We start from the raw sequence: 14,449 nt of genomic DNA, 5'->3' as shown, positions 1-14,449 counted from the left end.
TTCTGAAAACCTAATATCCTTCTTGAAATATACACACACGTACACCCACACACAAATATATACTCCAAGTCCGATTATTTCTCACTTCCCACTCAAGAATCTAGTCAATTCTGAGTCCATGAAGATTTGGGGAATCTGGACAAATGGTAAGAAACAGGAAAATCAAAATGTAAGTTTGAAAGAAACAGGAGGAGACAATCTAATCTAGGTTTATAGCTAGGACTGAGTGAGAAGTCCAAAGTAGCATGGAGATACTGAGCATCGGGGAAGATGAGTGAACTCTCTGGAAGAAAACATGAATATGCCCTCTATGTCCACAAGAGGTGGACAAAAAGTGGAAGCTTAATAAAATAAACACCTTTACAAAATGTATCACTTTACAAAACTAGAATGGGTACTCTCTGAATCTAGGAACTTCTCTGTGCTGGAGGTGCATATAGACATAATTGTGGTATCTATATCATAAGACTATTCCAGAATGGATTTCAGCACCAGATGGCAAGTTGAATTGTATGACCGTTAAGATCTCTTCTATCACTGAGATTCTCATCTGAGACCAACTATATCCCTAAATATTAGATCAGAGCTCTCATTTTCCTCACTAACTCTTTATCCTCCACCATTTCCACTTTGCCTTTGTAATTCTAGACCATATTCTTAGTCTCAAAATCTGCCCTTTGGTTGTGTCTTAAGTATTCATATGAGACAAAGTATGTGATGTGAAAGAAAGAAATGAAAAAGTTCTGATAAACTCAGCTTTACCTTCTTTCACAATCCAACAAGGGATCCTGGAAGCAAACTGCCTACATATCTTCTCAAGTACATTTAGTTGCCAAGAGTACTGATGAAAATCTTTTCTGAGAGAAGTTAAAACTTGGTTCCTGTAGAGAATTATCAGAGCTTTGCCTGAACTGCTGCCAGTGGAGCCTCATCACCCAGGGCTGGCAGATAAAATGGTCACCTACTGTCATGGTTACAGACTGTCAAATGCTCATTTGAGGACACAAGATTGCAGCTCTGTGAGCCCAAGGCACATTAAATTTTTTACCTTAAAGGTGTCAGGAGTTCTTGGGCTACTGCCACCTTCTCCTCCCCTGCTCTCCAGCCTCCATTTTCTTGCTCTAGTTTTCACATCATATCTACCAGAGGAATTGGGGAATGGTTTCTGTCCTTGCCTTTTCTAGAGATACCCTTTCCTCTTCTCTATTACTGTTTTAGTTTGTGAAGGCTGCCAGAATGCAATGTACCTGAAATGGACTGGTTTTTATAAAGGGTATTTATTTAGTTACAAATGTACATTTAGGGGGAAGCCACATGGCGACATCTGCTGGGGCTTCTCTCCCTGATTCTCAGTTCAAGCAGATTTTCCCCAGGCCAGTTCCTTTCTGCATCTCCATACATCTGGGTTTGAGCCAGCTCTGAGCTCTGAGCTGTATTATGCTGGGCTGTGCTGAGCTCCCTGGAGCTGTGTTGAGCTGAATCTTTCTCTTCTGACTTCTCCTTTTAAGCCTCACTCATTGCAGAAGTACTCCCCTTATGCGACTGCACACATATTCAGCCTTTCACATGCTGATGATTTAAGTCCACAGCAACACAACAACTGGGCACCATTACCTGGTCAAGTTGATACCTGAACCTAAGTACTACAATTATCTACAGAACAAAGTCCTCATTTGTAAGACTAACTTACAAGTGGCCATATCCCACCTTATTTGCCTTGACCATGCCACTTTCTTTCACGTATATTGTACCTCACTGGGACCTCTGAAATCTCTCAACTCTTCAGCCTTTCCTTTTGTTCCTTTCCCCCATGCCTAGAATGCTACCCTCCCAACCAGCCATCCCTATATGCATCAATCTTTTCTACTCTTCATAACTCAGCTTATCTATAGCCTGGAAGACACTGTTTATCCAAACAATAAGGAGAATGCTGATAGAGATGCACCAGCATTAAGAAGCTGTCCTCTGCAGGTCAAGGTTAGTGATAGGAGGTGCCGATTAATATAGAAGTAGACTCTTTAATAGCAGTAAGATGGCAAAATATAAAAAAAAAAAAAATAGAAAATATGTGATTGTTTTCAACTGTCAAAAGCAAAGTGGGTACAATTATCATAAAGAATGGAAAGGCCAGAATTAGAGTTGGGAACCTGAACAAACTTTTTCCTAGGGGCAAGATAAGGTAGATAATCAACAAGATTATTGTTCAATCTATAAAACAAAATGAATGCAAAAGATGGATAATTAGAAGTCAGAGGTCAGCTGTCACTAAATTATTTCATTATCCTTGGCCTCATTTTCAGATCTGAGAAAGTATTTAAATAGGGATCCACTGATTGAAAGATAGACCAGGTTCCTAGGAGAAAGGACCTGCAACATCATGACAATGTATGGTGATGATTTTCTCAGTTCATCCTAGAAGAGCCCTGTGGCCATTTACTTGGAAGATTATATACCGGGAAATATTCAAACATTTTGAAGAATGTTGAATGTAGGGTCCAGAATCACATTAACACCTAGAGAACTGAAACATTGCCATGCCCCCTCACTTCAGACCAAAGAATATGGGGCTAAATAATAAATTTAGTTCTGGCCCATGACTGAATTACAGTGGTTCCACAAACCCATCATTAATCAGTTCTTCTTTTTTAAAATACATAATTGCAGTGAATGAACTTGGTATTTACCAGAGGCCTTTTATGAGTTCCCTGGCTACGGAATTTAAACTATTATCATAAGAGAGGCCAAGGGGAAGCCTCTGACACTCCCTCCACCGCAAACCAACAGTTAGTCAAAAGCATCATCTCAGAAAAGGGATTGCAGCAGGTCCAGCCTGTGGTTCAAGCAGTCTAGTTACTTAGGCCATATGACCTAGCAGAGTCTATGGGGTAGAGTAATCTGTGGGAAAAAGAAAGGAATTTGTGGGAAAGATGCCACATGGGGCTTATGGTAAGCCTATGGAAGCGGGCAGGAAATATGAGGATCTTTGAATCACCCATTAACATACACTAGAGACCATTCATCCCAAATGAGCCATTAAACAAAAAGACAGAATGACTCAGGAAGTTGACATCAGCCAACCCCTATCATCCATCTCCCCAGTGCTAACACAATAAGTGCCTTGAACAGAGTGGCCCCCGTGGTAGAGGTGGAGGTGCAGCATGGTCAAGAGCTCAGGTTCCCATTTACCAAGGTTGATCGAGTGACCACTACTGGTGATTGCCCAAGTTAACAGCAACAGAAATTATGTTTAGCCCATGAAACAGCATCATCTCTCAAAAGGACAAACAACCACTTGGTAGCAAGTTGACCATGTTTTACCTTTTTTCACAATGGAAGAGGCAGTAATTAACCAGGATTAAAGTTGACTGAGAACAATACTTATTCTGGGTATGGTTGTCTTAGTTTCCCAGGCTTGCTGTAACAAAGTTCCACAGGCTACTTGACTTAAACAACAAGAATTTATTGTCTTATAGTTTGGGAGTTAAGAAGTCCAAAATCAAGGGTTTGGCAGGATCATGCTTTCCCTGAAGTTTCTAGCATTTTGGTTATGTATTGCCAGCAGTCTACCACTCAACCTCTACCTCCATCATATGGCCATTTGTCTCTGTAATTACTGTCCAAATTTTCTCTACTTATGAGGACTCCAGTCATATTGGATTAAGGCCCATGTTGGATTAAGGCACTGATTCAGTTTGGCCTCATGTTAATATGTTAATAACATCCTCAAAGATCCTATTTACAAATAGGTTTCCATCCATGGGACTGGAAGTTAGGACTCAAGCATATCTTTGTGGGGGACATGATTCAATCCATAGTAATGGGTTTGCTTTTCCTGCCTGAAAGTAGTGTCCAAGCCAGCTACTATCAGAGAGTTATAGCATGTTTCATCCACCATGGGATCCTGCAGAGCATCACATTGGACCAAGCAGCTACTTTAAAGCAAAGGAGATATGGCAGTGCACACAAGAACATGAAATCTGTTGTTCCTATCACACAACATACCACCTCATAACAATCCTCTGTTAGAAAACAAAACATATCTTTCATTCATAGTTATCTCTTGAATTTTGCTTACACCTGAAACCCTACTTCTGAAATTTATTTCTGATATACACTGAAGAAAATGGGATATTATACAATGAGTTTTATTTAGTATGCAGGATAGAGACTGGGCTGGAATTACATTTGATTTCTTGAATGTAGAATTTTTCTTCTTCATTGAATTCCTCTTTCTGGATTCTCTCTGCACCAATCAGAATCTAGTGGGAACCACACCTATGCTATTTTTCATAGGTTATCCATGTCTGTCTCTACATGTTAGCTTTTATCATGGCTTATTTCTGCACAATTACGTGAACAAGTCATGCTGTGAAGTGAAGCTGATTCTTTAAGTACACTACAGCTTGTAGGCCACACCTGGTCCCATGGCTTGTTTTTGTAAAGTTTGATTGGAATACAGCCATACTCATTCAACTACATATTTTCTATGGCTGTTTTCATGCTATAATGACAGAGCTGAATAGTTGTAATAGAGACTGCATGGCCCTGTGAACCCTAAAATAATTACTATCTGGTCTTTTACAGAAAAAGTTTACCAACCCCTGCCTTGAGCCAACAGCTGAAAATATCAGAACTGCTTTTGGAATCAATGTCTTTCACCAACATTTCCAAAAACAAAATTTTGTAGTAGATAAAAGATACAGATCCACTTTTCCCACACTGAACAATTCAATCCGAGTTCCAGCATCTTCAAAAGTGAATGCATTATTCCGAGGTAAAAGATCTGTGACTCTGGTTCCTATCTGTTTCAAGACCATGCTCTATCATTGGCACAGGAGGGAGAGAAGGGCCAGGCAGCAAGCCGAAGTCACAACATGAAGGGACTTTTTATTTGAGTGGTAGCTTTCTTGGGAAACACAGTGTCTGGTGTTTCCCATGATGGCTCTTTTTCCATCTTCCTTTACCCTTCCTTCATTAAGTGTCTATCTTCTAAAATCTCAAACCACTACACCCCTCTTTGGGATGCTTAGAAGGATTCACTGGCAAATGTTTTTCAATGCATTCCAAAAATTGAAGCTTGTTAGGTCTGTGTTAAGTATTATTGATTAAAATGGCTCTCTTTTCACAGTCTTTCCACTAATTATGTCCATGTTTCACTTTTCTAAGTGAATATCAATGTCACAAAGAGCATTTCCTACAGCAAACCTGAAAGCCCAATACTATCTTCTTTAAAACAAATAGATTTCTCATTGAAATCAACATATCTTTCTGAATCAAATCGGTTTTCATGGGGCCAATAAATTTCTTCAAAACAATGCATTTTTATTACAACATATTTTTGTTCAAACCAATACTTTTTGACAACCAGATATTAATGACCTGGCCAGAACTATAAATTTACACCATACTATGTGTTTTCTCAGCAGAAAATAATTTTTCTTATACAAACACATTTTTATTTGAATCAATCCTTTTCTGAAATCAGATATATTTCTGCAGGGGACATTGGGAACCTCTTTTCTAAAAAATGTCATTTGGTTAAAGGAACATGGTCTGTGTTTCAATTTTCCCTAGTGACTTACCTTAAACATCTTTATTCAAGGACAGGTGAAGTAAAGACTATCAAAGAAAACCTACTTTTTTTTTCAGCCAGAAATGCACTGAGATATGAATAGACATTTCTTATGGAGCTCAAAGAAATAGATATCAAGTCCTATCTGTTGTCAGGGCTAACAGTACTCTACTTCCTTGAGTGCAGCATGACATCCATCTTTATGGAAGCTTGGTAGATAACTAACTAACTATAGGGCACCAAAGCCACAATATTAAGGCTCCTCTTTGGCATCAGATAGCAATGCCAGTACTATTATTTTAAGTTATCTCAACATTTTGGATTTTCCCTGTATGTAACTGTGGCTCTAGGAGAGACCCACTCTAAGGAAAGAACTTTATTACTACCGGTTGTCTTTATACATCAGCCTGTTCTGGAAGCAGGTCCCCATCCTTTTAGAGAAGGGGTTTCTAACTCTGCTCAAATATGAGAAATTCAAACAGCTGACTGAAGAATTATAGGGAGTTTCTGGTCCTGAAAGGTAAAAAGCATAAAAATAATACCTAAGTAAGCTTCAACAGTTACGTAAACACATAAAAGATATATTCTCATAGTTTCCCATTTGTTCTTTTATTCCTTTTTAAGTATGTAGCCATAGCCATTTGATCAGTTTAAGGCCTCATCAAAGATTTGTCACCTCTAGTATATCTGGGGACTACCAGCTCATCCACTGATGGCACCATTTTGGTGTCACATGGGCACAAAGCTATGCTAACATGTACCTTCACCATGGAAAACTCACAAAATCCAGAGAGAAGATCTAGTTTTGTAAAGCTACACATTTTAGATATTTCCTTAAATTGAAGTTCTACTTACTACCCTCCATTCAGAGCCAAAGAGAAGATAGTCATGGCCGCTGCTGTCTCAACTATAGTAAATATATGGGAACTGTGGTTTTATTTTTCTTATTTTTTTCTTTATTCTTCATTTTGGAACTGTGTTTCTTACTATTAGTGTAAGCACATTCATTTATCTATTTCCTAGTCATCTTTCTTAAAATAATAAAAGAAAGGGACAAAGGGAATGTTCACATAATTATTTCAGACAAAGGTAGCTGTGTGGCTAAAGCTGAACTCTTGGTGAGCAGGTTTTATAGACATCCTAAATAGGCAATTGTGGGCTTATGTAAAAAAAAATTTTTTCTCAAAGTTTCAGGGTACATGAAACAATTTATCCCAAGAATGTATGAGGTAAGAACGCCTGTATTGTAACTCTTAAAGAACCTATAGAGCAAAAAAAGTTGGAAACGGGATGCTTAAATTCTTATTAATGAAAGCAATTACTATTGTTAGGCATCTACTATGCACTAAGTATTTCACATCTGTTTTCTTATTTCCTTCTTATGACGAATCTATGAAATTGGTAATTTCCCCATCATTAAGGAATGAAAACAGAAACAAAAGCAAAATTCAGGGAAGCTTCTGGCCTAAGCTTACAAAACTAATGAGTAATTAGTAAGGGACTTTGAACACAAATCTGCTCAACTTCAAAGCTGTTGACATTCACATCAGCCTATCCTTTTTACTTAGGGCCACCATTCACCTGTTAAGTGATTTTGAGTGCTCTTTACCAATAAACCTTGGTTTTCTCCTTCATACAGTATGGTTAACATATGCCTCTCCCACCTCCCTCCCTAGATTTTGGAAGCATTCAGAAAATAAGTGATTGTAATAGAAATTTATAAAGTACCAGTTGGTAAGTGCAAGTTCATTTTTCAAACATGGATTGAATGAATACATTTTGAATACATTAATAGATTTTTTCACACTACTTAATCGATTACTTCACTTATCTGCAAACATGTTTATGCATATCTGAAAGTTCCTTATTAGAAGAACAAGAATCTTGTGCAACAGTAAGGGAATTTAGCTAAGATGCAGAAAATGGATCTGAGACTGCATGAGATAGAAAGTTTACAAAGTAAATAAATAAGCAATAATGGTAACATTATCATACATTTATAGAACTTTTTTTTAAGTTGGAAAGAATTTCTACTTAAAATATCTTCTTTGACCTTCATAGTAGCTCTGAAGAAGGCAAAGCAGGAGGGCAATTAAAAATGCCCACTTAAAAATGAAGTCACCAATCCCCCAAAAGATCAGATACTTGCCCAAGAAATGCAGTTTAAATAATTAACATGGCCAGAGGCCTTTCACTTCACTATATTGAAAATTATTTAGTTGTCTAATAAAAAAGAGCAGAAAAAAGTATTTGCAAGAGCAAGGAAAAGAAGTAATAATACAACACCCATTATGTAAAGCATTTTCAATTTCTTTACCTTATTTTTTCCTTTGAATCACCCTTAAGTTTAAGTCATTTGCCCAAATTTACCCAGACCGTTGCTCAGCAAATCAGGACTGACATTCAGGTTTTCTGACTTTGATTCTAGTTCTTTTATAGGAGCCTATGCTGTGAAAGCAGAGCCTGTTATGAGAGGGCAGAGTGGGATGTGGGGAATTAGGAAAATAGCAAGGCAAGGTGGGGAGATGTGGCTGTCAACACCTGGGTGTCTCTGAGGCGATATGGAAGCTGCAGAGCTGTAGCAGGAGAAGCTGAAGGTATCATTGAGTCATGCTTGGATGAGATATGCAATCAGATGCTGCCATATGGGTAGGACACTGGACCCAGCATCTGAACATATGAAGGAATAATCTGGGAGGGGAGGGGGATGAAAAAGTCAGGCCAATTCTGAATAACCAACAGATCTTCTTGAAAATAAACTTCATCTTTGCAAATTCAAATTCAAGAACTATTATTATATTCATTTATAGCAGCTATCATATGTATTATAGCAGCTAATTACTGTGAGAACCACAAAGATGTCTAAAACTCAACTTCTTTGGAACTCAGTTTTCTCATCTATAAATAAGTGGATTGAAATAGAAAATATTCAGAGGCTGGTGACTGTCCCTTCCTGATTGAATTTACAATCTAGTGGTCACAAAATGTAGCATGTTGGCACTGGATGGATGTTAGAGCTCACTTGATTCAAATATGAAGCAATAGAATTGCTGGTTCAAGCTAGGACTAGAGGCTTGATCTTCTGAAACCAAGTCCCAGATTCCCTCCACAACTAAGCAGCTCCCACTGACTACACTATATGAACCCTCCATGGTGGAGGAGACCTTACAAGCTGTAAGTTCAACTGCTCATCCACTGCTGGAAACTGTTTTGGGACAGCATGTATCTCCAGCACAGAAAACTCATTAAATCGAGAGTGAAGTTCTAGTTTTGTAAAGCTACACTTTTTAGGTATTTTCTTTAAATTGAGTTTCCACTTATCGCCCTATATTTAGAGCAAGAGAAGATAGTCATGGCCTCTTTCAGTTATCTAGTTCATGCTTTTTTGACTCATTCATGATTCTTGGCACTGGTCTACACAACAGGCTGTTACAGATGGTTTTTAGGATGAGCAATGACTCACAATTAGAAAAAGCTATGACGTCCTTCCTGAGAACACTTCAGTTTGTGCCAATTAAGAAGAGGACATTGAGTTTCATGTGGGGCATAAGGTGGTGGCCAGTATGACCCAGGCCACTTTCTTCAACACAGGACTAAATTTTTTTCTCCTTTATCTTTCTCTTCCTTTTTTTTCCCGGGGGAGCAGGTTTTCCTCATTCAACCTTTCTAGTACCTTCATTCCTAACTGTGTTAGTCAGGGTTTTCTAGGGAAGCAGAATCAACAGGAGGGATCTGTAAATATGATATTTTTATAAGAATTATTTCATGTGACTGTGGGGATGGGCAAGTCCAAGTTCCAAAGGGCAGACCACAAGTTAGGAACTCAAATGAAGGTTTTCCATGACTTTCCCAGGAGAAGTTGGCTAGCTGAAGCAGATATGAAAATTCCCTCTTGTAACTGCTGAAATCATCAGTTCTCCTTTTAAAACTTTCAACTGTTTGGATAAGACTTCTCTCATTGTTGAAGGCAATCTCTTCAGGTCATTGTAGATGTAATCAGCCATGGATACAATAACTTATGATGATTTAAGTCCACAAAATGAACTCACAGTACCAGTCAGGCCAGTGCTTGCCTGCCCAAACAACTAGGCACCATAACCTGGCCAAGCTGATATGAGAATTTAAGCATCACTGCTATAAAACTAAGAAAATACAGAGTCAGGCTTTTGCAACAATGAAAGATAAGACAGATGTTCCTTGTGCATAATAATGTACCACATTTTTACCAGAGAAAAGGTTGTTTATCATGTGGTTGCCTCCTTGTCAGGCTGGTCTGGGAAGTCTTTTACCCTTTCCACACCCCACTGCACAGGATCTGAGGCCTTCTCCTGCCCTGTATTCTAAATTAAGGGAAAACTTGGCCCAGAAACTGAAAAGAGGAAAAAGAAACCTAAGAGGGTGAGTGTGGAAGGGATAAAGTATAAACAAGAAAGAAAAGAAAAGGAGAAGAAGAAAAGAAGTGTTTCGAGGGAAAAAAAGAGCAGGAGGTCAGAGAGGATGGACTCTAATCCACATCTTGGTAAATTCAAATTTAAGAAGAAAATAGCGGGCTGCTTCAACTTCTGGACTTCACGTGTGTACTTGATTGTCATAGTCACTCATTTTGGTAATGCTTTTGGGCAATACAGCAACTCTCCAAGCTCTGAGATTAATGGCATAGGGAATACTTACATGGCTACGAAGATGGAGATACATCTTTCCATCAGTATTGAAAGTGAGGCATATATTCATTGTGATATGTTAAGACCAGATCATTATTCATTAATTCATTCATTCCTTTAAGTTATAAATTTGAATACTTATTATGTTCAAAAAGCTTCATAGGAACTGTGTTTTATCCTTGTACTAGCAGCTTACATGATGTTCAGAAAAATGAGATAATAAATTGCAGCAGAAATCAAGAGAAAGTTCATAGATGAATTTAACCTGAAGTACAAAATGTGTAATATAAACAATAATTGCTTGGAGTTCATAGGAAGATTATACTTTGGAATGAATAGGGAAGGCTTTGTTGAGAAGGTGAGTATTCATCTGGCCTATAAAATGGGTTGGAATTTGATAAAGAAGAGAGGGGAGAAAATCTTAGCCATGGGAACAGAACAATCAAAAGTGAAGAGGAAGAATGAGTGTACCATTTATGAGTAATGAGTAGAACCAATTTAATTGATGAATACTGTTTTTAAGAGTCATTAATGAAAGAATAACCTAGAAAGGTAAATTATGGAAGATCTGAACAAAAGGCTAATCAAAAGTTTTGGTCAGGAAAGTGATATTAAAATGGTGATTTAGAAAGAACATGACATAGGAATGAACTTAACTAAGGGTACAAAAGACCTATAAAAATAAAATTACAAGAAATTACTAAAAGAAATCACAGAAGACCTAAATAAATGGAAAAACATACCATGTTCATGGACTGGAAGACTAAATAAAGTTGAGATGTCAATTCTACCTAAATTGATTTATAGATTCAATGCAATACCAACTAAATCCCAAAAACTTACTTTGCAGAAATAGAAAAATTTGGAAGGGCAAGTTGCCCCAAATAGGTAAAAATATCTTGAAAAAGAAAAATGAAGTCAGAAGTCTCATACTACCTGATTTTAAGGCGTATTATGAAGCTACAGTAGTCAAAACAGCATGGTACTGGCATAAAGATAGATATGCTAATATACCAATGGAATTGAATAGAGTGTTCAGATATAGACCCTCTCATTTATGGACAATTGATCTTTGATTGGGCAGTCAAGCCAACTCACCTGGGACAGAACAGTCTCTTCAATAGATGGTGCTTGAATAACTGGATATCCATATCTAAAAGAATGAAAGAAGATCTATCTTTCACACCTTATACAAAAATTAACCCAAAAGACCTAAACATTAGATCTAAGACCATAAAATTTTTAGAAAAAAAATGTAGGGAAATATCTTATAAGACTTGTAATAGGAGGCAGTTTCCTAGATCTTATACCCAAAGCACGAGTACTGAAGAAAGAAATAGATAAATGGGAACTCCTCAAAATTAAACACTTTTGTGCATCAAAGAACTTTGTCAAGAAAGTAAAAAGGCATCCGACACAATGGGAGACAATATTTGGAAACGACATATCAGATAAGGGTCTAGTATCCAGAATATATAAAGAGATTTTTCAACTCAACAATAAAAAGACAAACAACCGAATTACAAAATGGGCAAAAGACACTTCTCAGAAGTAGAAATACAAATGACTAAAAAGCACATGAAAATATGCTCAACTTCCTTGGCTATTAGGCAAATGCAAATCAAAACCACAATGAGATTTCATTTCTTACCTAGCAGAATGGCCATTATTAAAAAAACAGAAAACAGCAAGTGCTAGAGAGGATGTGGAGAAAGACGCACACTTATCCACTGTTGGTGGGAATGCAAAATGGTACAACCGCTGTGGATGGCAATTTGACGGTTCCTCAGGAAGCTAAATATACAATTGCCATATGATCCAGCAATACCATTGCTAGGGATTTATACAGAGGACATGAGGGCAAGGACACAAACAGACATTTGCACACCAATTTTTATAGCAGCATAATTAACAATTACCAAGAGATGTAAATAGCCCATATGTCATCAACTGATGAGTGGCTAAACAAGCTGTGGTATATACATACTATAGAATATTATGCAGCTATAAGACAGAATAAAGTCATGAAGCATGTAACAACATGGATGGACCTAGAGGAGGTTATGCTGAGTGAGATTAGCCAGAAACAAAAGGATAAATACTGTACAGTCTCACTGATATGAACTAACATTAATGAGTGAACTTGGAGAATTTCAGTCAAGAATAACAAGGTCATCAAGAGATAGAAATGGAATAGAGGTTGGTTAATTGGAGCTGAAGGAATACAGATTGTGCAATAGGACTGATTGAAAAAATTCAGAAATGGATAGCACAATACTACCTGATTGTAGCACAATAATGTAAGCACACTGAAGGAAGCTGAATGTGAGAATGATAAGGGAGGGGGTCTGGGGGGCACATATGAAACAAGAAGGAAAGATGGATGATAAAGACTGAGATGGTATAATCTAGGAATGCCTAGAGTGTACAATGATAGTGACTAAATGTACAAATTAAGACATGTTTTTGCATGAGGAAGAAAAAAAGACTACATTATCTCAATAAATAAGTAAATAAATAATAAATTTAAAAAACCCAGTAAAATGGTCAGCTTGTGGAATACATAAGGTCTTTAACTCCAGTGGGTAGTGGTGGATTGAAAAAAAAAAAACAAAAGAAAGAACATGGCATGGAAATGGACGCCATTTTGGTAAGTAGACCTTAGGAAGGCAGATACCCATTAGCAGCATTTTGGTAATAATACAGGTGGGAGAACTAAGATGATAGAATTGATAAAATAAAAAAGCATTGTTTATGAGTGAGTTATAAGTGAAAACTAGTGAGATTTTATGACTGGATATGGAGCAAGAAGGAAGTTAAAAGGATTCAGAGATTTTGAATTTGTGAGTTTATTACTGTCAGGAAATTTTGAAGACCAAAAATACAGAACGGTCTGTTGCTGTATGAAAGTAGAAAAGAGTGGTTAGAGAGGAGAAGGATGGAGTCCAAACTTCTTAATACGAATCAGAAGATACTCTTGATTTGTCCTTTGATAATTTCTTCAGTTTCACATATTGCCATTCTCACCTCACATTCTATAATTTGGCCATTCTAGATGTTCTCCCTTGATTCTGGGTGTTAGTACATAGTGGTCCCCATCCCTGCAATGTTCTTTCCTTCTCCTTTTCCCTCTGCATTCCCTATTTTACTTTATCATCCTTCTTTTCCACTTTTTAGCTTAGATGACATTTCCATATGAAAACCTTCAATAAATTCTAGTTGTGGATTAGATTTTTTTCTCCCCTGGCTTTCACCTCTGTCATGGCATGTATTACATTATTTACTTATATCTAATCACCACTAAACCATTAGTTTTTAAGTATAAAGACTATGCAAATCCTGGTCACCCATTTTATACCTAGCTCCCAGTAAAGTGCCTGGGATATAACAGATGCTCACTTAATAATTTTAGCATCACAATGAAATGAGTCCTCTCTTATTATATTACAAATAACTTAGGTGCAGACACACACAGTGTTTAATACATATTTGTGTCCTATGCTATGAACGTAGAGCAAACAAATAGCTGTAGGTAATATTTATTTATTTTTAATTCAGGTCTCTATGAAGAAACCAATGGAAAAGCAGAACACTTTAGTTTTAATCATCTCTCTGTAGAGGCAGAAAAATATGAGGGTTACTCCAAATTAATCTAAATATTTATCTCTTTGGATGAATATTATTACTATAACAAATGTCAAGTTATCATCATTGGTATGAAGCACAATAGAGAAAAGATTAAAACTAATAAGAAGTTCTGGTGAGGCATCAGACATGAAAATTTAGCTTGGCTGAATTAAGTGCCAAAATCGAACGGTAAGGTATTCTATGATTTACTAATCCATTACATTTACTAAGCTCCTTAATTCGGCATTTAAATGCTTCCTGGAATTTCAATGCCCACATCTAGGCCATTACATTTTCTCATATAAGAGAAGATTGGGATGAAATTTCACTGCATCAGTGTTTTGAGATTAAATTCCTTCAGGAATATGGGAGGGGAATTAAAATGGTTTTGATTTTCTCATCTTTTGGTTTCCAGCTCCTTTGCCATCCAGAAAAGGCCTGACAATCAGGGTCAAGCAGCCCAGCACCAGCAGGACAGAACATGTTTCCTTTGTTCATTTCTCTGTGGGAGGACATTTTAGGCATGTAGCCACGCCCTCTGAGACACAAGAGTGAATTAAAAGTGGATTTAGAGAGCACCCAGTGATGA

Source organism: Tamandua tetradactyla, chromosome 4, assembly GCF_023851605.1.
Source record: "Tamandua tetradactyla isolate mTamTet1 chromosome 4, mTamTet1.pri, whole genome shotgun sequence".
Taxonomy (NCBI): domain Eukaryota; kingdom Metazoa; phylum Chordata; class Mammalia; order Pilosa; family Myrmecophagidae; genus Tamandua; species Tamandua tetradactyla.
The sequence above is the reverse complement of the archived record's forward strand: the minus strand, read 5'-3'. Positions refer to the sequence as shown.